The sequence below is a fragment of the Loxodonta africana genome, chromosome 4, assembly GCF_030014295.1.
Source record: "Loxodonta africana isolate mLoxAfr1 chromosome 4, mLoxAfr1.hap2, whole genome shotgun sequence".
Classification (NCBI taxonomy): Eukaryota; Metazoa; Chordata; class Mammalia; order Proboscidea; family Elephantidae; genus Loxodonta; species Loxodonta africana.
This window is the reverse complement of record NC_087345.1, coordinates 90,612,451-90,637,589: the sequence shown is the minus strand read 5'-3', so window position 1 is coordinate 90,637,589 and position 25,139 is coordinate 90,612,451. Positions and strand designations below refer to the sequence as shown.

Sequence of the window (25,139 nt, the reverse complement as noted above, 5' to 3'; positions counted from 1 at the left end):
TAAACCCGTCCGTGCCTTGCTTATTGGGTAATCTGCCTCCGGTTAGGACTTAGAACATATATGTTTGGAGGACACAATTCTCGGTGAAGGAGATTTTCAGTCAGGAGCTCAGCTCTCCGTCTCTGTGGGGCTTCATTATTCTCTGTGCGATGTAGAGTGTTCCAGGCTGGTGGCGTGCTGTGAACAAAGAAAATTGTATTCTGTAGCCTCTTTAGATATGCTGTGACTTTGCAAGTGCTGGAGGCAAAACGTGCACCTGCATAACCTTTTCAGCTCTCCTCTCCCTTCCCCTCTCACCCCTCCCTTCCACAGGAAACGCTACCAGACGGGAGCACAAACAAGCCCTAATTAAGTCTTTCCTTGGAACCCAGCGTTTTTTCCTCCAGCCTTTTCTTGGGTTTAGAAGTGTAATTAAGAGGAAGGTGGCGAAGCGGAAGCAGGTATAAAATGCAGCTGGGACTTGGGAGCTACCTAATGGCAAGTAGACTAGGACCTCTGCCCTGATGGCCCTGTTGACAGTTTAAATGGGGCAGGAGACGTGGTAAACTGTTGGAGGAATTCATATGCTTGTGACTGAAAGATTGGTTGCAATTATCTGAGAACATTTTCAGATGCTTTGAATTTCTTGCATGTTTACCTTTTTGTCTCTGAATGAGAATTTGAATGTCTTTCAGCCAACATTTAGAGATACTGTATGTAAGGTGCCAAGTATTTCCCTGGGAAGTCTGAGGATGTATCTTTAAAATTATAATGCAAAAATTTGGGCTTTGTGTACTTATCTGAAAAGAGAGTCCATACGTTTGAGGTCTACAGGGGGTTCGAGACCACCCTCTTCCCCCCAAAGTTGAAGAACCACTGGTATTAAAAAAAAAAAAAAATTTTTTTTTTTTATTTTTACTGGTATTAGAGAGGCTAAAGTCTAGAGACAAAATTCGTAAGGATGGTCTAACATTTGGAAGCCATGAAGAAGGGGCAAAGCGTATAATAGAAAAGGAGCAATCAGAAAGCAGGAGGTCCAAGACAACCCCGTGGGAGGCAGTTGTTGAGTCAATTCTTGGAAACAGTTTGCCAGGCCTAATCTGCTGACGATCTCTTGCGGGTTTGAACTGCCAACCTTTTGGCTAGCTGTTGGCTGCTTAACGATTTGTGCCACTCAGCCACCTGTGGGAGGCAGTGGGGTGGTTAAGTATGAGCACTCTAGAATCAGATATGTCTGAGCTCAGAGCCCAGCAATTCCATTTACTAACTGTGCTGGCTGTATTACCTGGAGCAAGTTACATGCCTCAATGTCAGTTTTCTCATCCGTAAAACAGGATGATAGAACCTACCTTATAGAGTTGTTGCAAGGATTTAAGTGAGGTCATCCAAGTAGCATGCCTCCCTGCCTCCCTGTTGATGTTTGCATGTGTGTGTGTGTGGTCTCTGTCCCTACACATGTATTTTCCATTTTCCTGTCTACTTCATGCTTCCTTCTAGGCCAAGTATCCTGTGCAGGCCCCAGATGGCTTTGAGCTCTGTTCTGCTACTTGTTTCTTCTGCTCTCTTTAGAAATATAATGAGTGTCAAGTGGTATTCTTGGCCAAATATCCTCCTTCCAGGTCTTCCACGGCCTGATTGCTGGTAGGCTGAGAGCAACATCTTTGCACTTATCCAAGCAGGATAGGGAGCGGCAGGGGCTGAGGTCCTGGAGCCTGCGGAGCAAGCCAGCCTCCTTTGGGAAGGAGAGACCAAATCAGCCCTGGGTAGGGAGAACCTGTCTTATGTAGCGCCCCAGATAGCACAGAGGCAGCCTCAGTAGCCTAGTTCCTTTTGTAATTTGCCTGATAGGCCAGAAGATGGGGCTCTTGACCCTGGAGTCACAGGCTAGAGGCTCTGACTTTTTCTACCTGTAAACTGGTGGAAAATCAGACCCATGAGCTCTCAGGAATCACTTCTACCACCTCATTCCTTTCCCTCCCCTGCCCACTTCAACTGTAGCTAGAACCTGTCGTCTTGGGGAGTGGGGGATTCAGGGCACATCCTCCCTTTGGCCACCATCCTATGAATAACATGTTGCCAGAGCCTCCAAAATGATCCCCTGCCCCAGTTCCCCTCTGACCCATCTTGCACCTAAGGGCAGGTTTTGACAATGGCACCACTTTTATAGGACAGTGTAGTACAGAGGGCAAGAACTCTACTATCAGACAGACTTGGCTTGACTCATTTCATCAGCAGAGTCTCTCATCACCTCTTCAGAGAGCCTCTCCCTGACCATCCCATCTAAAGTAGGTCCCTACCCTCTACCAGTTATTCTTTGTCATATAATATTGTTATTTACTTCATGTTGTTGTTGTGTGCTGTTGAGTCAATTCCGACTCATGGTAACCCTATATGACAGAATAGAACTGTCCTATAGGGTTTCCTAGGCTGTAATCTTTATGGGAGCAGATCACCAGGTCCTTTTTTCTTTGAAGCCTCTGGGGGGTTCCAAGTGCTGACTTTTCAATTAGCAGCCGAGCACTTAACTGTTACACCACCATAGCAGTTTTCATATCGTGTAATTATCTTGTTTACTTGCTTACTGTCTCCCCACTAAATTGTAATGCTCAAGAGGGCAAGAACTCTGTCTTATTTCTGTTTCCCCAACACCCAACACAGGGATCGATGTATAGATTCTTGGTAAATATGTTTTGAATTAATAATTGAATGATTGAATCCCAGCTTAATGACTGCTTGACCTTAAGAAAGTTGGTTAACTTCTCTGAGCCTCAGTTTTCTTATCAGTGAAATGGGGAAATAATAGGGATGTTATATTAAATTACACAATGCATTTACACCACTAAACCCAGGGCCTGGAACATGGAAGTGTCGTCTAAAACTTCTTCTGTGTCCTATATAAGGAAAACAAAATTCAAACTAATTAGCTGGCTCTCCACAATTTGATCACAATGTTTACTTCTTACTGCTCCTCTCCAACACTTTCTGCTTTGGCTCAAATTGCAGCTGCCCTGAACAGGCCACGTGCGTTCTTATTCCTAAGTCTTTGCCCAAGACTTGAAATGTTTGCTCTACTTAGCTAAAATTTACCCAGGTTTTCAGATTTGACTCAAACCCGTCTCCTCTGCTTCACAGTCCTGAGTGCCCCACATTGTAAAGATCATTATCTCTTCTGATCTTTTGTAGTCTTTGTTATCTGTATCACTCATATGGCTCTTATGCTATGCTCTGTTATGTTGTAATTTTATTAATGTATATCATGTTTCCCTGCTTAGACTCATACGGCTCTTATTCCATGCTTTGTTGTGTTGTCATTTTATCAATGTATATCCTGTTTTCCTGCTTAGTCTTAGTATTTATTGCCACGGTATCTGTCAATCTCTTCACTAATCTTCTCCCTTGAATCTGGAATCACATCCCATCCCTTGGAGACATATATGATATTTCTCTGCATCTTCAGTGCTACTTGGGCCTGTGCAGAGTAGGTGTTTGGTTCATTTTTTATTAGAATGAATTAAAAGCATATGTATTTGCTAACTACTTTCTATGTGCCCAGCATTCTTCTAAGCTCTGTGGAGTATACAAAAGGGCATAGGAAAAATGATCACTGCCTTCAAATATTTCAATATTGTAGTAAGCACAAATAAAGTTCTTAAATAATCAATCACAGCATGGTAACTGCTATAAGAAAGGTATTTAGTACTATGAGGATTCGGGGGAGGGAGTGAGGAGTAAGGAAAGTCTTCTTGGAAGAAGTGGGTTTTGATATTGGCTTTGAAGGATGGTTAAGATTTCGATGGGTGAAATGGGGTTGAGGGTGGCCTGTGAATTCCAGATTCAAGGGAGAGGATTAATGAAGAGATTGACAGATACTGTGGCAATAAATACTCAGACTCAGGCTTAGACAGGAGACCAGAAATACCATCTTGCTTTAGGGACACTGAAGTGCAACCTTGTTTCAAATTCATCAGGGCCAAGGAAGGGAGTGGTGCGCACGGCAGGGAACTCTAACATTGTTATAGATTGAATGGTGTTCCCCAAAAAGATATGTTGAAATCCTAATCCCTTTACCTGTGAATGTGACCTTGTTTGGAAATAGGATCATTGAAGATGTTATTAGTTAAAAGGAGGTCATTCAGCAGTAAGGTGGGCCTAATCCTGAGTGGTATCCTCATCAGAGAGAAGAAACACAGAGAGATACACAGGGGGAAGACTGCCATATGAAGATTCATCTACAAGCCAAGGAATGCCAAGTAATGCCTGGGGCTACCAGAAGGAGAGACAAGAAAGGACCTTCCCCTAGAGCCTTCTGAGAGAATGTAGCCCTGCCAACACCCAAATTCAGAATATTAGCCTCCAGAACCGAGACAATAAATTTTATTTCTTATAAGCCACCCAAATTGTGATAGTTTGTTACTAGAGCTCTAGGAAACCAATATAAGCATGTACCTGGCTACATTCTCCAAGTACTGCTTTTTCAGAGGCTGAGAATTATTTACGATTCTCTTTTCCCCTAACAATGGCACTCACCTACAGTCTGATCTGACAGTGCATATAAAGGATTTTAGCCAGTCTTTCCTTTTTTTTGAAACTCAGATCAAATTGAATGCATTGCAGATGATATTCTAACCTTGCCTTAGAGCAGTAGATCTTGTTACATCATTTACTTCAGGTCATTTCTTGGAAAAGTTGGAAGCATTTTTGTGTAATTACAATCATTCTTAGCTCCATTCTATCCTATTTGTTGCCAATCTGAGACCAAGAAGAAGCCCTAAATCAGAGTGAGTCTGTGGAGGGGGTTTCATCGCTGCCTGGCTGCTCTCTTTAATGCTTTTAAATCTGGCCACTAGCTCAGGGATTAACAATTTTAGAAGGCCCTCTCCCCTCATCTTCAGTTACTCCATTCTTCAATCTCTAGGGGTTGAATCCCCCAGCATTTAGAAATCATCTCCCAAGGAATAACATCAGAATACACAAAAGGTCAGGTGTAGTCGCCAATGGAAGCAAAAGATTTTCAATTTCTAGCAAGCAGTTGGAAGGACCTTCAAGCCCAGAGGCCCCTGAAGGGAGGGAGGCGGTTTCCACGGCAACCGGACCCAGGAGTGGCTGGTTCCCCGGCTCCCTCCTCCTCCTGGTAGCCCAGGGTACCACCGGACAGCGTCCTCTGGTGCTCCGCGTGCTGATTGGCCGCACAGCCCGCGCGCTGATTGGCTGTGGCGGATGCCTCGCGGACTGGTGGCTATGGAGGCGGCGGCGGTTGATGGTTGACCGTTGGCTCCGGGGTTGGGGTCGCCGCTCGGGCGATCGTCTCAGACCCGGCCAGAGTGCGCGGGCTGCTGACGCTCGGCCTGGAACCCGCGGGCGAGACCTACTTGGGGTCCGCCATGCCGGCCGGGAGTAACGAGCCGGACGGCGTCCTCAGCTATCAGGTAGGGCCCCGCCTCCCGCCCCTCCCCGGGGCTCAGCCTCCTCATCCTCTGCCCACCCTCCTTCCTTCTGCCCCCAAGCCCCAGCGGTGCGGGCCACACCCTGAGGGTGAGGGGAGGCCAGCCCGGGACACCAGGGGGCGCTCCGGGCGATTGGGGATAGGGCGGGGGCTGCGGGAGGGTGACCTTGGGCCGAACCTGGGAGCCGGCCGATCACTGCCGCATCTCTTGCGCCGCCGAAGAGGTATGACGGCCGGCTGCCGTTGACCTCTGTCTCTTCGGGTCCCAACGGTCGGGAGAGGCCGGTTTGTGGCCTCACGTTGCCCTGTGGGAGAAAGGGTAGCTAGGGATCTTACTCTGGTGGAGCAGGTCCCTTCTTTGTGTTTTTGTTTCTGGAGGCTCCTAGTTCTTCCTGTGCCTCAAGAGGAAGAGCTGGAAAGACTGGGAACTGGGACCAAACCCCGTTCCTGTAGCCCAGGTTTGTGACTCCCTCCACCCCATTGCACAGATGTCTGACAAGTTCTGGGTAAAAAAAAAAAAAAAAATTTATTTTTATTTTTTATTTTTTTTCGAAGCAGAAATAGTCTGGGATCAGGAACAGGTGTGTTTATTTAGGAGCATGAGAACACCAAGTTTAAGTAACTTAACTGAACTGTTGAGGTGGCGACTGTAAAAAGACATTGAACTAGGTGTCAGAGTTTGTAGGTTCAAATCCTACATCTGTCTGGCACAGGCTTTGTGACGTTGCATAAGTCACTTGCTTCTTTGAACCTCAGTTTTCCCATCTATTAAAATGGGAATAATATCTGCCTTGTTTACCTCACAGGTTTGTTTTGAGGCTCATATGAGGTGCTGTTTGTGAAAGGGCTTTGTGAAATAGCGTTCACTGTGTGACAGCCAGTGAGAGAGCGGTAGCTCATTGAATTCGCACTCCCTCTTTTCTGTGCAATCAGGTGGCAGAGTTACTGTCCTGGAAAAAAGGGGTTAAAGGTTGATCATGTCTGAAGCAGAGGACTGTGAAGAGGATGGAGTGTCTTAGGAAGGATGACAAGTCTTGGAAACAAGTGCTGTGTTGACGTCAGGGATAGTTTCTGGAAGGGGGCAGGGCAAACACTGAGTTTGTAGCAAAATGGGTATCAGACACTGGGTCTGTCTTCTTCTTGGTAACAGTTTGTTACTGGAAGATCTGTAGTTCTTTGCTAACTTAGCCAAAAAAGGAACTATATTTAAGATTTTGGAAAATCTTGCCATATCTAGTCCTCCTATATTTATTGAAGGCCTACTAATCTCTGTTTGGGATACAATGGTGAACAAAAATAGGCAATGTTTTTGCCCTCCTGTAGATTACCATCTATTGCGGGCGGAGGGCGGGGGGGCGGGGAATGACCATTTTGAATCAAATAATCACACAACTAAATGTGTTACAAACTATGGTGAGTGCTTTGATAGAAAGGCAGTGCTAGGAGTGTGTATAACAGTGGTTCCAGCCTGGGTCTTGAATCAGAGAAGATTTTACTAAGGAAGAAAATTTGGGCAAAGATCTAAAGATCTAAGTGTCAACTGAGGGAAGAAGGAGATCAAAGACTCTTGGAGGCAAAGAGAATAGTATATACAAAGATTCTGTGGCAGAAAGGAGCAGGTCTAGTTAGAAGATCTGAAAGAAGGCCAGCGTGCCTGGAGCCACAAGAAGCAATGACAAGAGTGGTGTGAGATGTACTCCAGAGCCATATCATGCAGAGCTCAGGTTGAAGAAGGTAGTATTTATTTGAGGATACAAGGGGAAGCCACTGAAGGGGTTTATGCAGAAAGAGGAGGGAGGGAGGGAGGGAGGGGGAAAGAGAGCAGGAGTGAGAGAAGGAAAGATCATGATCAGATTTTCTTTTTTAAATTTTTATTGTGCTTTAAGTGAAAGTTTACAAATCAAGTCAGTCTCTCATACAAAAACTTATATACACCTTGCTATATACTCCTAATTGCTCTCCCCTTAATCAGACTGCACACTCCTTCCCCCTACTCTGCTCTCTCGTCTCCCCTCCAGACAGGTGATGCCAAAACAGTCTCATGTGTCCACTTGATCCAAGAAGCTCATTCTTCAGCAGTATCATTTTCTTTCCCATAGTCCAGTCCAATCCATGTCTGAAGAGTTGGCTTTGGGAATGGTTCCTGTCTTGGGCTAACAGAAGGTCTGGGGACCATGACCTCTGGGGTCTTTTGTCAGACCATTAAGTCTGGTCTTTTTATGAGAATTTGGGGTCTGCATCCCACGGCTCTTCTGCTCCCTCAGGGGTTCTCTGTTGTGTTCCCTGTCAGGGCAGTCATCGGGTTGCAGCCGGGCACTGTCTAGTTCTCCTGGTCTCAGGCTGATGTAGTCTCTGGTTTATGTGGTCCTTTCTGTCTTTTGGGCTCATAATTACCTTGTGTCTTTGGTGTTCTTCTTTCTCCTTTGCTCCTGGTGGGTTGAGATGTATCGATGCATCTTAGCCGCTTGCTAGCGTTTACGACCCCAGAAGCCACTCTCCAAAGTGGGACACAGAATGTTTTCTTAATAGATTTTATTATGCCAGTTGACTTAGATGTACCCTGAAACCACTGTCCCTAAACCCCCGCCCCTGCTACGCTGGCCTTCAAAGCGTTCAGTTTATTCAAGAAACTTCTTTGCTTTTGGTTTAGTCCAGTTGTGCTGACCTCTCCTGTATTGTGTGTTGTCTTTCCCTTCACCTAAAATAATTCTTATCTACTATCTAATTAGTGAAAACCCATCTCCCTCCCTCCCTCCCTCCGCCATCTCGTAACCATCAAAGAATATTTTCTTCTCTGTTTAAACTATTTCTCCAGTTATTATAATAGTGGTCTTATATAACGTTTGTCCTTTTGCAACTAATTTCTCTCAGCATAATGCCTTCCAGATTCCTCCATGTTATAAAATGTTCCACAGATTCATCATTGTTCTTTATTGATGAGTAGTATTCCATTGTGTGAGTATACCATAATTTATTTATCCGTTCATCCGTTGATGGGCACCTTGGTTGCTTCCATCTTTTTTTTTTTATTAACTTTTATTGAGCTTCAAGTGAACGTTTACAAATCAAGTCAAACTGTCACATGTAAGTTTATATACACCTTACTCCATACTCCCACTTGCTCTCCCCCTAATGAGTCAGCCCTTCCAGTCTATCGTGACAATTTTGCCAGCTTCCAACTCTCTCTATCCTCCCATCCCCCCTCCAGACAGGAGATGCCAACACAGTCTCAAGTGTCCACCTGATACAAATAGCTCACTCTTCATCAGCATCTCTCTCCTACCCACTGTCCAGTCCCTTTCATGTCTAATGAGTTGTGCTTCCATCTTTATGCTGTTGTAAACAGTGCTGCAGTGAACAGGGGTGTGCATATTTCTGTTTGTGTAAAGGCTCTTAATTCTCTAGCATACATTCCAAGGAGTGGGATTGTTGGATCGTGTGGTAATTCTATTTCTAGTTTTTTTAAGGAAGCGCCAAATCGATTTCCGAAGTGGTTGTACCATTTTACATTCCCACCAGCAGTGTATAAGTGTTCCAGTCTCTTTATAACCTTTCCAACATTTATTATTTTGTGTTTTTTGGATTAATCCAGGCCTTGTTGGAATGAGATGGAATCTCATTGTAGTTTTGATTTGCATTTCTCTAGTGGCTAATGATCTTGAGCATTTCCTCATGTGTCTGTTAGCTACCTGAATGTCTTCTTTAGTGAAGTGCTGTTCATATCCTTTGCCCATTTTTTAATTGGATTATTTGCCTTTTTGTTTTGAGTTTTTGCAGTATCATGTTGATTTTAGACATCAGATGCTGATCGAAAACGTCATAGCTAAAACCTTTTTCCCAGTCTGTAGGTAGTCTTTTTACTCTTTTGGTGGAGCCTTTGGATGAGCGTAGGTGTTTGATTTTTAGGAGCTCCCAGTTATCTAGTTTATCTTCTGGTGTTTGTGCATTGTTAGTAATGTTTCGTATACTGTTTATGCCATGAATTAGGGCTCCTAGAGCTGTCCCTATTTTTTCTTCCACGATCTTTATCGTTTTAGATTTTGTATTTAGGTCTTTGATCCATTTTGAGTTAGTTTTTGCGCATGGCGTGAGGTATGGGTGTTGTTTCATTTTTTTGCAGATGGATATCCAGTTATGCCAGCACCATTTGTTAAAGAGGCTGTCTTTTCCCCATGTAACAGACTTTGGGCCTTTGTCAAATATCAGCTGCTCGTATGTGGATGGATTTATGTCTAGATTCTCAATTCTGTTCCATTGGTTTATGTATCTGTTGTTGTACCAGTACCAGGCTGTTTTGACTACTGTGGCAGTATAATAGGTTCTAAAATCAGGTAGAGTGAGGCCTCCCACTTCGTTCTTCTTTTTCAGTAATGCTTACTTATCCGGGGCCTCTTTCCCTTCCATATGAGGTTGGTGATTTGTTTCTCCATCTCATTAAAAAATGTCATTGGAATTTGGATTGGAATTGCATAGTATGTATAGATGGTTTTCGGTAGACATTTTTACATGCTAAGTCTTCCTGTCCATGAGCAAGGTATGTTTTTCCACTTATGTAGGTCTCTTTTGGTTTCTTGCAGTAGTGTCTTGTAGTTTTCTTTGTATAGGTCTTTTACATCTCTGGTGAGATCTATTCCTAAGTATTTTATCTTCTTGGGAGCTACTATAAATGGTATTGATTTGGTGATTTCCTCATGGATGTTCTTTTTGTTGGTATAGAGGAATCCAACTAATTTTTGTATGTTTATCTTGTGTCCTGATATTCTGCTGAACTCTTCTATTAGTTTCAGTTGTTTTCTTGAGGATTCTTTAGGATTTTCTGTGTATAAGATCATGTCATCTGCAAATAGAGATACTTTTACTTCGTCCTTATCAATCTGGATGCCCTTTATTTCTTTATCTAGCCGAATTGCTCTGGCTAGGACCTCCAGCACAATGTTGAATAAGAGTGGTGATAAAGGGCATCCTTGTCTGGTTCCTGATCTCAAGGGGAATGCTTTCAGACTCTCTCCATTTAGGATGATGTAGGCGGTTGGCTTTGTATAAATGCCCTTTATTATGTTGAGGAATTTTCCTCCTATTCCTATTTTGCTGAGAGTTTTTATCATGAATGGGTGTTGGACTTTGTCAAGTGCCTTTTTCTGCATCAATTGATAAGATCACGTGGTTCTTGTCTTTTGTTTCATTTATATGATGGATTACATTAATTGTTTTTCTAATGTTGAACGATCCCTGCATACCTGGTATGAATCCCACTTGGTAATGGTGAATTATTTTTTTGATATGTTGTTGAATTCTATTGGCTAGAATTTTGTTGAGGATTTTTACATCTAAGTTCATGAGGGATATAGGTCTGTAATTTTCTTTTTTTGTGGGGTCTTTACCTGGTTTTGGTATCAGGGATATGCTGGCTTCATAGAATGAGTTTGGTAGTATTCCGTCCTTTTCTATGCTCTGACATACCTTTAGTAGTAGTGGTGTTAACTCTTCTCTGAAAGTTTGTTAGAACTCTGCAGTGAAGCCATCTGGGCCAGGGCTTTTTTGTTGTTGTTGTTGGGAGTTTTTTTTTTTTATTATTACCTTTTCAATCTCTTCTTTTGTTATGAGTCTATTAAGTTGTTCTACCTCTGTTTGTGTTAGTTTAGGTAGGTAGTGTGTTTCTAGGAATTCATCCACTTTTTCTAGGTTTTCAAATTAGAGTACAATTTTTCATAGTACTCTGATATGATTCTTTTAATTTCAGTTGGGTTAGTTGTAATATCGCCCATTTCATTTCTTATTCTGGTCATTTGCTTCTTTTCCTGTTTTTCTCTTGTCCGTTTGGCCAGGGGTTTATCAATTTTGTTAATTTTTTCAAAGAACCAGCTTTTGGTCTTGTTAACTCTTTCCATTGTTTTTCTGTTTTCTATTCCATTTAATTCTCCTCTAATTTTTATTTTTTGCTTTCTTCTGGTGCTTGAGGGTTTCTTTTGTTGCCCTCTTTCTGTTTGTTCAAGTTGTAGGGATAATTCTTTGATTTTGGCCCTTTCTTCTTTTTGGATGTGTGCATTTATTGAAATAAGTTGGCCTCTGAGCACTGTTTCTGCTATGTCTCAAAGGTTCTGATAGGAAATGTTTTCATTCTCATTGGAGTCTATGATTTTCTTTATTCCATCCTTAATGGCTTCAACAACCCAGTTGTTTTGAACAGGGTATTGTTCAGTTTCCTAGTGTTTGATTTCTTTTCCCTTCCTTTTCTATTATTGAGTTCTACTCTTGTGGCCTTATGGTCAGAGGAGATGCTTTGTAATATTTCAATGTTTTGAATTCTGCTAAGGCTTGCTTTATGACCTAATATGTGGTCTATTCTAGAGAATGTTCCATGTGCACTAGAAAAGAAAATACACTTGGCTGGTGTTGGGTGAAGTGTTCTGTATATGTCTGTGAGGTCAATTTGGTTGATTTTGGCATTTACATCTTCTGTGTCTTTATTGAGCTTCTTTGTGGATGTCCTGTCCTTCACCAAAAGTGGTGTGTTGAAGTCTCCTACTATAATTGTGGAGCTGTCTATCTCACTTTTCAGTGCTGTTAGAGTTTGTTTATGTATCTTGCAGCCCTGTCATTCGGTGCATAAATATTTAATATGGTTATATCCTCCTGGTATATTGTCCCTTTAATCATTATATAGTGTCCTTCCTTGTCCTTTGTGGTAGATTTAACTTTAATGTCTACTTTGCTGGAAGTTAATACTTCCACTCCTGCTCTTTTTAAATTGTTGTTTGCTTGATATATTTTTTTCCATCCTTTGAGTTTTAGTTGCTTTGTGTCTCTAAGTCTAAGGTATGTCTTTTGTAGGCAGCATATAGATGGGTCGTGTTTTTTTAATCCTTTCTGCCACTCTCTGTCTCTTTATTGGTACATTTAGCCCATTTACATTCAGTGTAATTATAGATAGGTCTGAGTTTAGTGCTGTCATTTTGATGTCTTTTTTTATGTGTTGTTGACAGTTTCTTTTTCCCACTTAATTTTTTGTGCTGAGTAGTTTATCTTTATATATTGTCTTTTATTTGTTGTTGTTGATTTTGTTTCTGCTGAGTCTCTATTTTTGTCTTATATTTTGTTTTGATGAGTAGGATAGTTAGTTTCTTTTGTGGTTATGTTAATATTTACTCCTGTTTTTCTAAGTTTAAACCTAAGTTATCTCTTTATATCGCCTTGTCTTCCTCTCCGTAGGAAAGACCTATGACTACATTTCTTAGTCCCTCTTTATTGTTTTAATGTTGTCTTCTTGTACATAGTAACATCGCTGTTTCCCTGTGTTGAGCGTTTTTTTTTCTTTATCTTGATTGATTTTTGTGATTTCCCTGTCTGGGTTGACATCTGATTGCTCTGTCCAGTGTTCTATTCTTGGGTTGATACCTGATATTATTGATCTTCTAACCAAAGAACTCTCTTTAGTATTTCTTGTAGTTTTGGTTTGGTTTTTACAAATTCTCTAAACTTCTATTTATCTGGAAACGTCCTAATTTCTCCTTCATATTTGAGAGACAGTGTTGCTGGATATATGATTCTTGGCTGGCAATTTTTTTCCTTCAATGCTTTATATAAGTCATACCATTGCCTTCTTGCCTGCATGGTTTCTGTCAAGTAGTTGGTGCTTATTCTTATTGACTCTCCTTTGTAGGTGACTTTTCGTTTATCCCTTGCTGCTTTTAAAATTCTCTATCTTTGGTTTTGGCAAGTTTGATTGTAATATGTCTTGGTGACTTTCTTTTAAAAGCTACCTTATGTGGAATTTGATGAGCATCTTGGATAGATATCTCCTCATCTTTCATGATATCGGGGAAGTTTTCTGCCAACAAATCTTCAACAGTTCTCTGTGTATCTTCTATTATCCCTTCCTGTCCTGGTACTCCAGTCACTCAGTGGTTATTTCTCTTAATAGAGTCCCATATGATTCTTAAGGTTTTTTCATTTTTTTTAATTCTTTTATCTGATTTTTCTTCAAATATACTGGTGCCACGTGCCTTATCTTCAAACTCTCCAATTCTGCCTTCCGCTTGCTCAATTCTGCTCCTCTGACTTCCTATTGAGTTGTATAATTCTGTAATTTTATTGTTAATCTTCTGAATTTCTGATTTCTGTCTCTCTATGGATTCTTGCAGCTTAGTGAATTTTTCATTATGTTCTTGAATAACCTTTTGAATTTCTTTGACTACTTTATCTGTGTGTTCCTTGGCTTGTTCTGCATATTGCCTGATCTCCTTCCTAATCTTCTTCCTGATATCTTGAAGAGTTCTGTATATTAATCTTTTGAATTCTACATCCAGGAATGCACCTTCATCCAGAAGATCTGTTGATTCTTTGTTTTGAGAGCTTGTTGAGATGATCATGGTCTGTTTGTTTATATGACTTGACATTGACTGTTGTCTCTGAGCCATCTGTAAGTTATTGTATTAGTTTATTTTATGTTTGCTTCCTGTATCCTAGCTTCTTGCTTTGTTTTGTTTTGATTTGCCTAAATGGGTTGCTTGAGTGAGCTAGCTTGATTATTTTCACCTTTGAAGCTCTGACATCCTGTCCCCAGATGGCTAGAGCTGTTATCAGGTATATCAGTCTAGGAGTCCATTCTGTATTCCTGTATGAATTCAGCTCAGGTGTCCAGGTAGCTGATCATCGATTGTGTGGTACAGGCTCTGTCCTACAGTCTTAGAGGGGCAGGGGTGATTGGTGTAGGTACTAGTATCTGGTTGCAGCAGGGGGTCACACCCTGAACAAGGCAGGGAGCTGAGAACCATCCCCCGGGTGTCTCTGAGGAAAGCACGTCCCCGTTCCCTAGAGCGTACAGGTGGGTGGGTTCTGCAGACAGACCATGGGCACCCAGTGCTCTTGGTTGTAAGGACTGGGAGAGACCAGTTATCCTTGGACCCCTGTCGTGGGTACCTGGGTGATGTGAATGGAGCCACCAGTCCTTAGGCCCCTGATGTGGGTAAGTAAGGACCTGGTTTAGTAGGCAAAGAGGTGTCAAAATATCAAATATCCACCTTTCCACTGTACAGCTGAAACGGTTGCAGTCTGCCAAGAAGGGCCTGTTCTTCTGAAATAGGCCCTCACAGGTCCATGCAGGGGGAAAAGGTATTCAAAGTCCACGGACCACTTATGCCTGGACAAGAGCTGCTTCTGTCCTGAGCCCCACCTTGTTAGTGGAGCTGGAAAATTATCTTTTCCCCCAATTGTGAATTTATTCCTACTCTAAGGCTGGAAGGATGGCTCCGGGTGCTCAAGAGGGCCTATCTCAGGCCCAGGGAAATCAACAGCCACTGAAGCTGGCATGGGGATGGGGGGCATTGTAAAATATACGCAAGTACTTAGCTTTTGCTGAGAGTGCCATTCTTCTCTGGTTCCGGAGGTGTGAGTAGGCTGTGCAGCTGGCTGCTTCTCCCTGAAGAAACTGTGGCCAAACACTACTACCAGCCTGCTGTAGCCGCTTCTGGGAATGGTGCCTGAGGGATCTTGGCGATTCAAGTCCAGTAACTCCTCTCCGCTTCTGAACTATTTCTTCCTCCCCCTGCCGCTCAGTCTGTTTTCTAACTTTGCCTTTGATGTTCAGGACTCCTAGGTTGTCATAAATATAACTGTTTTACTTGTTTTTTCGGGTCTTTGTTGTAAGAGGGATCACAGGAAGTGTCTGGCTGTTCTGCCATCTTGGCCCCTCCTTCCAGGTTTTCTTATTGAAAGAGTTCTCTGGCTGCAGTGGGGAAAACAGGCCGGGGGTCGAATGTAAGGAGACTGTCCTTAACATGCAGAATGTGTGCAGATGATATTATTGAAGCCATAGTGGCCTTAGGCTTCTATTAGTGCTCTGTGAAAATGATAATTCCTGAGAGCTTCTGGGCTAGAATAGAAAATAGTTATCTCCTTTTCAAGTAGTTGGTAAAAAGTTCATGGGTTGGTGGGGTGAGGAGAGGGAAAGGAATAGAGTGGGAAAAATAGGACTTCATGAAGGCTGGAGTCAGGTGATGAGCAAATAGGAGCTTGAGATATAGGTAGGAAAAGAGAATGAGGGTAGAGGGAGAAAAGGAAATAGAAATGAATTGGAAGAGACACAGTCAATCAATTGAAAATGACCAGTTATGCCTCCTCTGTGCCCAGATAGGCTTGCAAAGGGAGTAGATTTTGTAACTTGATGTAGAGAGAGAAAAATTTCAGATATCACATCTCAGTAGAACCTTGCGCTGTTTTCTCTGGTTTGGGCTACTGCACTAGCCTTGCAGCTATTCCCTCTTGCTTCCTTTCTTGCCCTCTACAGTCCACTCACCACATAGCAACAAGAGGGAGCTTCTAGAAACACAAATCAGATCATGTCTTATCCTATCTTGAAACCCTTCAGAAGCTTCCCATTGCATTTTAGAATCAAATCCAAGCTCTTTATCATGGCCTACCAAAACTTTATGTGATCAGGGCTTTGTCCACCTCCCTAACCACCTCCCCTCCACTCTCTTACCATGCACTGCTACACTGGCTTTTTTTCCTGCTTCTTCAATATGGCAAGCTGCTTTGTGCCCCAGGACCTTTGTTCTTATTGTTCCTTCTACCTAGGACACTTCTACCTAGTCCTTCAGATGACCCAACTCAAATGTCACCTCCTCAGAGTGGCTTTCCCTGACCCCATCCTCAGTCACTCTGTTTCATATGATCCTGTTTTATTTTGTTAATAGCATATTTAACTACTTTTTTGAAGTGTTCTTATTTTGATTTCTTATTATCTACAATATAAGCTTCATGCAGGCAGGGACTAGGCCAAAAACCTTGTCATCTAGCACAGTGCCTGACATAAAATACCAGGTGCTCAACTGCATGAATAAATAAATGACTCACCTGTATATATCCAAGGTGCCTCTCCTTAAGGAGTTCATGGTCTAGTCAGGATTAGCACAGAGCAGCAGGTGGCCGTTGCTTGACTACACAAAGCTCTCACTTCTATGCTGTTGTGTCTTTGCTCAGAAGTTCCAGCTAGAAAATCTTTCCCCTCCTCCCCACCTAGAAAACTTCCTTTTAACCTTCAAATTTGGCTCCATATCACTCTATCAGAATTTGCCATTCAGCCTTCTCCAGTCACACACACACACACACACAAAACAAAACCCATTGCCCTTGAGTCAATTTCTAACTCTATAATGACCCTATAGGACAGAGTAGAACTGCATCATAGGGGTTCCAATGCTGTAATCTTTACAGAAGCAGACTGCCACATCTTTCTCCTGCAATGTGGTTGGTGGTTCCAACTGCCAAACTTTTGGTTAGCAGCCGAGTGCTTAACCTCTGTGCTACCAGGGCTTCTTTGTCTGCTCACAGCACTCACCAAGTGCTGTCACTCCTCCCACCCCTTATTTGTGAAGCATACATGTTTGTCTCTCCTGCTAACCTGAGTGCTCCCTTTGTTGTTTTTTAATTAACTTCTATTGAGTGCTTGTCATGTGCCAGGTACAGTGCTACGTGCTTTCCATGAATTATCTAATTTAAATCTCACAATCACCCCTGAGAGATAGGCATTATCCATTATCCAAATGAGGAAATCGAGACTTACAGAGGTGAAGTAACCTCTAATAAGTGGCAGGGCTGCCTTTGGCTCTGCCATAGCCAGAGCAGCCCTTTGCCACAGGATGTGCCCTTCATCACTCTGCATTACTGCAGCTTGTCTCTGATACCTAACCAGTGCCAGCTCTGAGTGAGCACTTAATAAGTGCTTGGAAAGATAGGTGTGCTAAGGTGTACAAAGGATATATTAGCATGGGGAGAGACTGGAATGAGAGAGGCCAGCTATGAGGCTATTGGTATAATTTAGGATGAGTTAGTGAAGGCCTGATTATTGAATTCTGATGAGATCTCTGGAGGTGATTATTGAAATTTTGAGAGTCAACGGGGTAGTAATAGAGGAGGAAGTTCAGAAAGCTTTACGGAAAGTGCATAGTTTGGGCTGGAACTGGGAACATCTTTCAACTTCACAGCTTTCCAAAGGAACACTGTCAGAACTGAGCAGACAGAAGTGTTGGAGGAGAAGACTAGGGAGAGGTTGGAACCCTCTGCATTTGAGCCAGCTGGTACGGAGACCTGCAGGGGAGTTTAGGGAGGGTGGAGGTAGTGGAGGAGAGAGTAAGTGAACTTGTGCAGTTACCAAGGCGTTTATGTGATCAGTCCTGCTCAGAATGGAAAATTATGCAGAAATCTTTAGAATAACAAACCCTCGTAAATGGATAATAATTGGGAAGCATGGCTGATGGGAAGGGATGTCTTATGGTGGACCTGGGAAAACTCCAAGACGAGTCCCTGAAGGAGACCTGAATTCTAGTGCCCAGTCACTCTGGCACATGTTGGAGCTCAGTAAATATTTGCTGAGTGAATGAATGGCTCTGTAGAGAGCAGGTCACTTTTTCTGAGGGTCATGGCGAGTTTTGGAAAGCAGTCAGTAAATATTTGCTGAATGTTATTGAATGGAAGTATCAACCATGACAGTTTCTCCTCTCAACACATTGCATTGTGCAGTCCATACTCCACTACCCTCTCTCTTGGCTCATAGTCCCCTTCCTCCACACTTAGGCATTCTTTCTTAGTATGGGAATTGGGGAGCCTGGGTGCATTCTCTTTGCTTGGCTTTACCAGCTCTGCTGGGGAGCTTCAATAGGAGAGTGTGGGCTGACTTGCCAAGCAGAGAAGTGAGGCAGTTTAAGGGACAATTCAGTCTGCAAATTTACTTCCTTCAAAATTTGTAGATAATTGTCTTAGCTCATGGTTTCCCTTGGCAGGGTAGACAGGGCTCTCAGTAGGCAAGCCTGCCACAGTAATAATCAGGACACAGAAAAGCAATTGTGTTTATTCTAAGTCTGCTGCTAGGTAACAGCAACAAATCTTAGATAATGGAGAGGTTGGTTGTTTCCCATAAGGTAGTAACAAGTTTACTCTGACCTTGGTAGTTAGGAAGCCATGATGTATGTACTAGTTTTACAGGGCTTCCAATGAGTTCATTCTGGTTCAAATCCCTGCTGCGAACTTGCATGTCCACCCCAGGTATACTGAACAAGAATCTACATTTTAACAAGATCCGTACGTGATTCTTATGTATAATAGATTATGAGACCCCCTGCTGTGCAATCTCAGGATTGGTCCCTAACTAGCAGCATTAGCATCACCTGAGGACTTGTTAGAAATGCAAATTCTTAGTTGGGGTTCAAACTGGATTGAACTGGTGCAAAGCCCTGGTTTTCTACCACTGCTGTAACAAATTACCACAAATTTCCTGGTTTTGATGATACAAATTTATTATTTTACAAATTCTGTAGTTCAGAAGTCTGACACCAGTCTCACCTGGCTAAAATCAAGGTGTTTGCATGGCTGCATTTCTGTCTGGAGACTCCAGGAAAGAATACATTTCCTCACCTTTTCCAGCTTCCAGAGGCCTCATGTATTCCTGAGCTCATAGTCCCCTTCCTCCATCTTCAAAGCTAGCAACATTGCATCTCTCAGACCCTGCTTCTGTTGTCACATCTCTTTCTCTGACCTTACACTTCTGCTTCTCTCTTCTACTTTTAAGGATCCTTGTGATTACATTGAGCTCACTTGAAGAATCAAGGACTATCTCCCTATTTTAAAGGTGGCAGATTAACAACTTTACTTCCATCTGCAATCTTAATTCCCCTTTGCCATGTAAGGTAACATATTCGCAGGTTCTAGGAATGAAGATATGTACATCTTTAGGGGAGACCCTATTTTGCCTACCACAACCTACTAACTAGAAATCTATACCAAACAAGAATGACTTCTAGAGGGATTCAATAAAAGGATCTCTGAGAAACCAGAGCCATTTCTGGATTTTAGGCCACTGGTAGGCTGCTGAAGAGTCATAATGGGGAGCTCGTGGGTATCGAGAGCTCATGGCCGCCAAGGAGAGGAAGCCTGGGCCGCCTGTGCGAGTCATCGTGGAACCTTTTTCTCTAGCTATAGGATGTCTGAGTTCAGTGGGGAAGTCAAATTGAGGGCGTCAGAGAGTTGGGGGTCTGTGGGTCAGGTTGAGTGACAGGGTATACAACAGACCAAAACTTAGAGGCTCTGTTGGGTGAAGGAGAAGGTGGAAGGGAATAAGGAGTTGGAGAATTATTGGAGCTTTGGTTAGTAAAATGGCACTTTGAAGCCCAAGGTTCTGGAGCACTACTAAAGGTTTAAGAAGGTAATAAGGTGGATCTTGAGCTATTTTTGTGGACATTAACCCATGATTGGGTGACCTGAGCTCTCTAAAATGCCCAAATTACTTGCTTTTGGTGATGTTAGTATATAATGAGCCCAGACAGACTTCAGTTGGAGTTCTGCCTATCCACTTTAGCTCTTGTAAGATCTTAGCCTTGATTTAGGACTATTGTGAAGCTTAGGTGAGGTAAAGTATGCAAAATTCTTAGGACAATGCTAGGCATGTAATAAGTATTCAATAAATATTTATTAATACTAATTTACCAACTCAGTTTGCTAATTAGAAACTCTGCATGTCATCTTTTTTTCAATAATTTTTATTGTGCTTTAAGTGAAAGTTTACAAATCAAGTCAGTCTTTCACATATAAACTTATATACACCTTACTACATACTCCCACTTACTCTCCCCTTAATGAGTCAGCCCACCCCCTCCTTCCAGTCTCTCCTTTCGTGACCGTTTTGCCAGTTTCTAACCCCCTCTACCCTCCCATCTCCCCTCCAGACAGGAGATGCCAACATAGTCTCTAGTGTCCACCTGAGGCAAGTAGCTCACTCCTCATCAGCATCTCTCTCCAACCCGTTGTCCAGTCCAATCCAAGTCTGATGAGTTGTCTTCGGGAATGGTTCCTGTCCTGGGCCAACAGAAGGTTTGGGGACCATGACCGCCGGGATTCTTCTAGTCTTAGTCAGACCATTAAGTCTGGTCTTTTTATGAGAATTTGGGGTCTGCATCCCACTGTTCTCCTGCTCCCTCAGGGGTTCTCTGTTGTGCTCCCTGTCAGGGCAGTCATTGGCTGTGGCCGGGCACCATCTAGTTCTTCTGGTCTCAGGATGATGTAGTCTCTAGTTCATGTAGCATTTTTTGTCTCTTGGGCTCATAATTACCTTGTGACCTTGGTGTTCTTCATTCTCCATTGATCCAGGTGGGTTGAGACTCATTGATGCATCTTAGATGGCTGCTTGCTAGCACTTAAGACCCCAGACGCCACACTTCAATGTGGGTGCATGTCATCTTTATATTTGTTGATTTTAAAATGGTTAAATACATCAGGACTCAATAAAGGCTGACTTTTCAGACTTTTCAATTAGGCCAGAGATTGGAAATGGGTGGTGTTAGATAAAGCCTTTGAAAACATCCGATCCTTGAGGAGGTGGGGAGGATGAAAAGGATCTTTGGAGAAAAAAATTGAGACTGAACAGCAGGAAAGGAGGGGAAGTCTAGTTGGGCAGGTCCAGAGTGGAGCAGCAGGAGAGGTGTGTCTGGGAGAGAGGGCTCCAGGCTGGCTCTCCACCCCCACTGTAACCTCTGTAACTGCTTCCAGGAGCTGGGGCCGTTTTGTAAGACTCAGCCCTTCCCCACTGCCTTTTAGTTTGTTCATTAACATAAGCCAGAATCTGGTCTACTACTCAGCTATAAGTAATTCATCTTTTAAGGTTCCTAGCAATGCTTTCTCTCTCAAGGTCTGCCTTGTAGCTTCACTGTTTTAATGTATATTTAACTGCCTTAGTTCTTTTTATCTTATCTAGTCCTTGGGTTAGGCAACCCAAATCAATTCACATTTACCAAGTCAGCCGTCAGCAAGGTAGGGAAGTACGGTAATGAAAAAAAAAAAAAGATATTTGGAAACAGGGCCTTTCTCTAGTTTACCCTTCTTTCCCTCCCTCCCTCCTTCCTTTCCTTTTTATCCTAAGCTTATATGATGTGGTTCTCATGGTTCTAATCTTTTCTGGGTCACAAGCTTCTCTGAAAATTTGATGAACATTATGGCCCCTTTCCCAAGAAAAATACACACACATATTCCTACAGATCCTCTGAAGCCCATTCATAGATACCCTAGAAATCCATGGACCTCAGGTTAGGAAATCCTCTTTGCCATAAATAATGACAGTACTATATTAGAGGAAACAATAACCAACTGTTGCGGAATCTGCAGAAGTATAGACCAATGAGACCTGATTCTTTTCATTTTTTAATGATTTTAAACAAACTTTGTATATGTTTGAAATTTATGGAACATTTTAAGTATATACCAAAGTAGAGAGACTTGCATAATAAGCCCTCAGGTACCAATGACCTAGTTTCAACAATTAACACACAACCAATCTTGCTTCATTTGTGTCTCTACCCATTCTTTAGCCTACCTCCCCCATTATTTTGAAGCAAATCTCAGCCATCAAAAACTTCAGTATGTATTACCAAAGATAAAGACCCTTTAAAAAAATTGCATAATCACCATATCACAATATTATAACCTTTAAAAAAGTAAAAATAATTGCTAAATATAATAAAATATCCACTCAGTTGTTTAAATTTCTGTGGGTGACTTTTTTTTTTTTTAACAGTTGGTTTATTTGAACTAGAATCCAAACAAGGTCCACACATTCACATTCATGTCTGACTTTTAAAATGTTTTGGCTAATGGTTATTGGCAATGGTTCTTTTTCTTTGGCAAGACAAAGTGGATGGACAATTATTCAGTGAATGTAGGCTGTGGTTAACCAATCTAAATTAAGGAAACTAACAAACAACAACTCTTCTTTCCTTCCAGTAGTGAGTTTTTCAACCTGAATTTTCCAGATGATTGACCTTGCTCTTCATATCTTTACTTTCATAGTCCTAGCCAGTCAGGAAATCAATCAATACTTCCTTCCTTTTTTCTAACTCCCACTGTGTCAAGTATCTGTGGACAGAACCAAGCATTATAATTAATTGGCCTCTGGTGGTGCAGTGGTTAAAGCGATTGGCTGCTAATTGCAGTGTCAGGGGTTCTAAACCACCAGCCGCTCTAAGGGAGAAAGATGTGGCACTCTGTTTCCATAGAGATTTACAGCCTTGGAAACCCTATGGGGTCACTATGAGTCGGAATCGACTAGATGGTAGTGGGTTTCAGTTTTGTCTTCCGGATATTATAAACTGGTGGGGAAGCCAACACACACACACACAAAAAATTTCTCAATAATTTATATGTATTTCTGTGTGTATATATACATATATATAGAGAGAGAAAGGTTGGTGGTTTGAACTCACCCAGAGGCATCTTGGAAGACAGGCCTCTTCATCTGCTTCCAAAGGTCACAGCCTTGAAAACCTCTATGGAGCAGTTCTACTCTGCACACGTGGGGTTGCCATGAATTGGAATTGACTTGATAGTAACTATGAACAACAGACACTATATATATATATACACACACACACACACACACACACACACACACATATTGTATGTGTATATATAATATTTTCCCCCACATGTCTGTCAATTTGTAGTACTGTGGGGGCTTACGTGTTGCTGTGACGCTGGAAGCTATGCCATCGGTATTCAGATACCAGCAGGGTCACCCATGGAGGACAGGTTTCAGCTGAGCTTCCAGACTAAGACAGACTAGGAAGAAGGACCTGGCAGTCTATTTCTGAAAACCATTAGCCAGTGAAAACCTTATGAATAGTAGCGGAACATTGTCTGATCTAGTGCTGGAAGATGAGCCCCCCAGGTTGGAAGGCACTCAAAAGATGATTGGGAAAGAGCTGCCTCCTCAAAGTAGAGTCAACCTTAATGACGTGGATGGAGTAAAGCTTTCGGTACCTTCATTTGATGATGTGGCACTACTCAAAATGAGAAGAAACAGCTGCAAACATCCATTAATAATCAGAACCTGGAATGTACGAAGTATGAATCTAGGAAAATTGGAAATTGTCAAAAATGAAATGGAACACATAAACATTGACATCCTAGGCATTAGTGAGCTGAAATGGACTGGTATTGGCCATTTTGAATCGGACAATCATATAGTCTACTATGCTGGGAATGACAGCTTGAGGAGGAATGGTGTTGCATTCATCATCAAAAACAACATTCCAAGATCTACTCTGAAGTACAACACTGTCTGTGATAGGATAATATCCATATGCCTACAAGGAAGACCAGTTAATATGACTATTATTCAAATTTACACACCAACCACTAGGGCCAAAGAAGAGGAAATAAAAGATTTTTACCAGCTGCTGAAGTCTGAAATTGATCGAACATGCAATCAAGATGCATTGATAATTACTAGTAATTGGAATGGGAAAGTTGAAAACAAAGAATAAGGATCAGTAGTTGGAAAATATGGCCTTGGTGATAGAAACAATGCCGGATATAGAATGATAGACTATTGCAAGACCAATGACTTCTTCATTGGAAATACCTTCTTTCACCAACATAAACGGTGACTACACACATGGACCTCGCCATATGGAACACACAGAAATCAAATTGACTACATCTGTGGGAAGAGACAATGGAAAAGCTCAATATCATCAGTCAGAACAAGACCAAGGGCCGACTGTGGAACAGACCATCAATTGCTCATGTGCAAGTTCAAGCTGAAACTGAAGAAAATCAGAGCAAGTCCATAAGAGCCAAAATATGACCTTGAGTGTATCCCACCTGAACTTAGAGACCATCTGAAGAATAGATTTGACACATTGAACACCGGTGACCGAGGACCAGACGACTTGTGGAATGACATCAAGGACATCATCCATGAAGAAAGCAAGAGGTCCTTGAAAAGACAGGAAAGAAAGAAAAGACCAAGGTGGATGTCAGAGGAGACTCTGAAACTTGCTCTTGAGCGTCGAGCAGCTAAAGCAAAAGGAATAATTGATGAAGTAAAAGAGCTGAACTGAAGATTTCAAAGCGCGGCTCGAGAAGACAAAGTAAAATATTATAATGACATGTGCAAAGAGCTGGAGATGGAAAACCAAAAGGGAAGAACATGCTTGATGCTTTTCAAGCTGAAAGAACTGAAGAAAAAATTCAAGCCTCGAGTTGCAATAGTGAAGGATTCTATGGGGAAAATATTAAACGACATAGGAAGCATCAAAAGAAGATGGAAAGAATACACGGGGTCATTATACCAAAAAGAATTAGTCGATGTTCAACCATTTCAAGAGGTAGCATATGATCAGGAACCGATGGTACCGAAGGAAGAAGTCCAAGCTGCCCTGAAGGTATTGGCAAAAAACAAGGCTCCAGGAATTGATGCAATATCAATTGAGATGTTTCAACAAAGAGATGGCAGTGCTGGAGGTGCTCACTCTTCTGTGCCGAGAAATATGAAAGACAGCTTCCTGGCCAACCGACTGGAAGAGATCCATATTTATGCCTATTCCCAAGACAGGTGATCCAACCAAATGTGGAAATTATAGAACAATATCATTAATATCACATGCAAGGAAAATTTTGCTGACGATCCTTCAAAAACGGCTGTAGCAGTATATTGACAAGGAGCTGCCAGAAATTCAGGCTGGTTTCAGAAGAGGACGTGGAACCAGGGATATCACTGCTGATGTCAGATGGATCCTGGCTGGAAGCAGAGAATACCAGAATGATATTTACCTGTGTTTTATTGACTATGCAAAGGCTTTCCACTGTGTGGATCATAACAAATTATGGACAACATTGCGAGGAATGGGAATTCCAGAACACTTACTTGTGCTCTTGAGTAAACTTTACATAG

General features: G+C 42.2%; 1 protein-coding gene across 4 annotated transcripts in view; it reads left to right on the top strand.

Annotated features, from left to right (window-relative positions):
- The window catches only part of SLC4A8 (solute carrier family 4 member 8), a 146,682-nt gene that overhangs the window by 34,157 nt on the left and 87,386 nt on the right, over nt 1–25,139 (top strand). The window contains exons 6-7 of one of the 4 annotated variants that reach the window (XR_010321849.1): nt 313–440; nt 4,155–4,584. The exons of 1 other annotated variant lie outside the window; for it this stretch is intronic. The gene's annotated coding sequence lies outside the window, so the exon portion shown is untranslated. Of the gene's footprint in view, nt 1–312; nt 508–4,154; nt 4,585–25,139 lie in introns of those variants that run through there. 2 more of the 4 variants (XR_010321850.1, XR_010321848.1) reach the window with 2 other exon arrangements.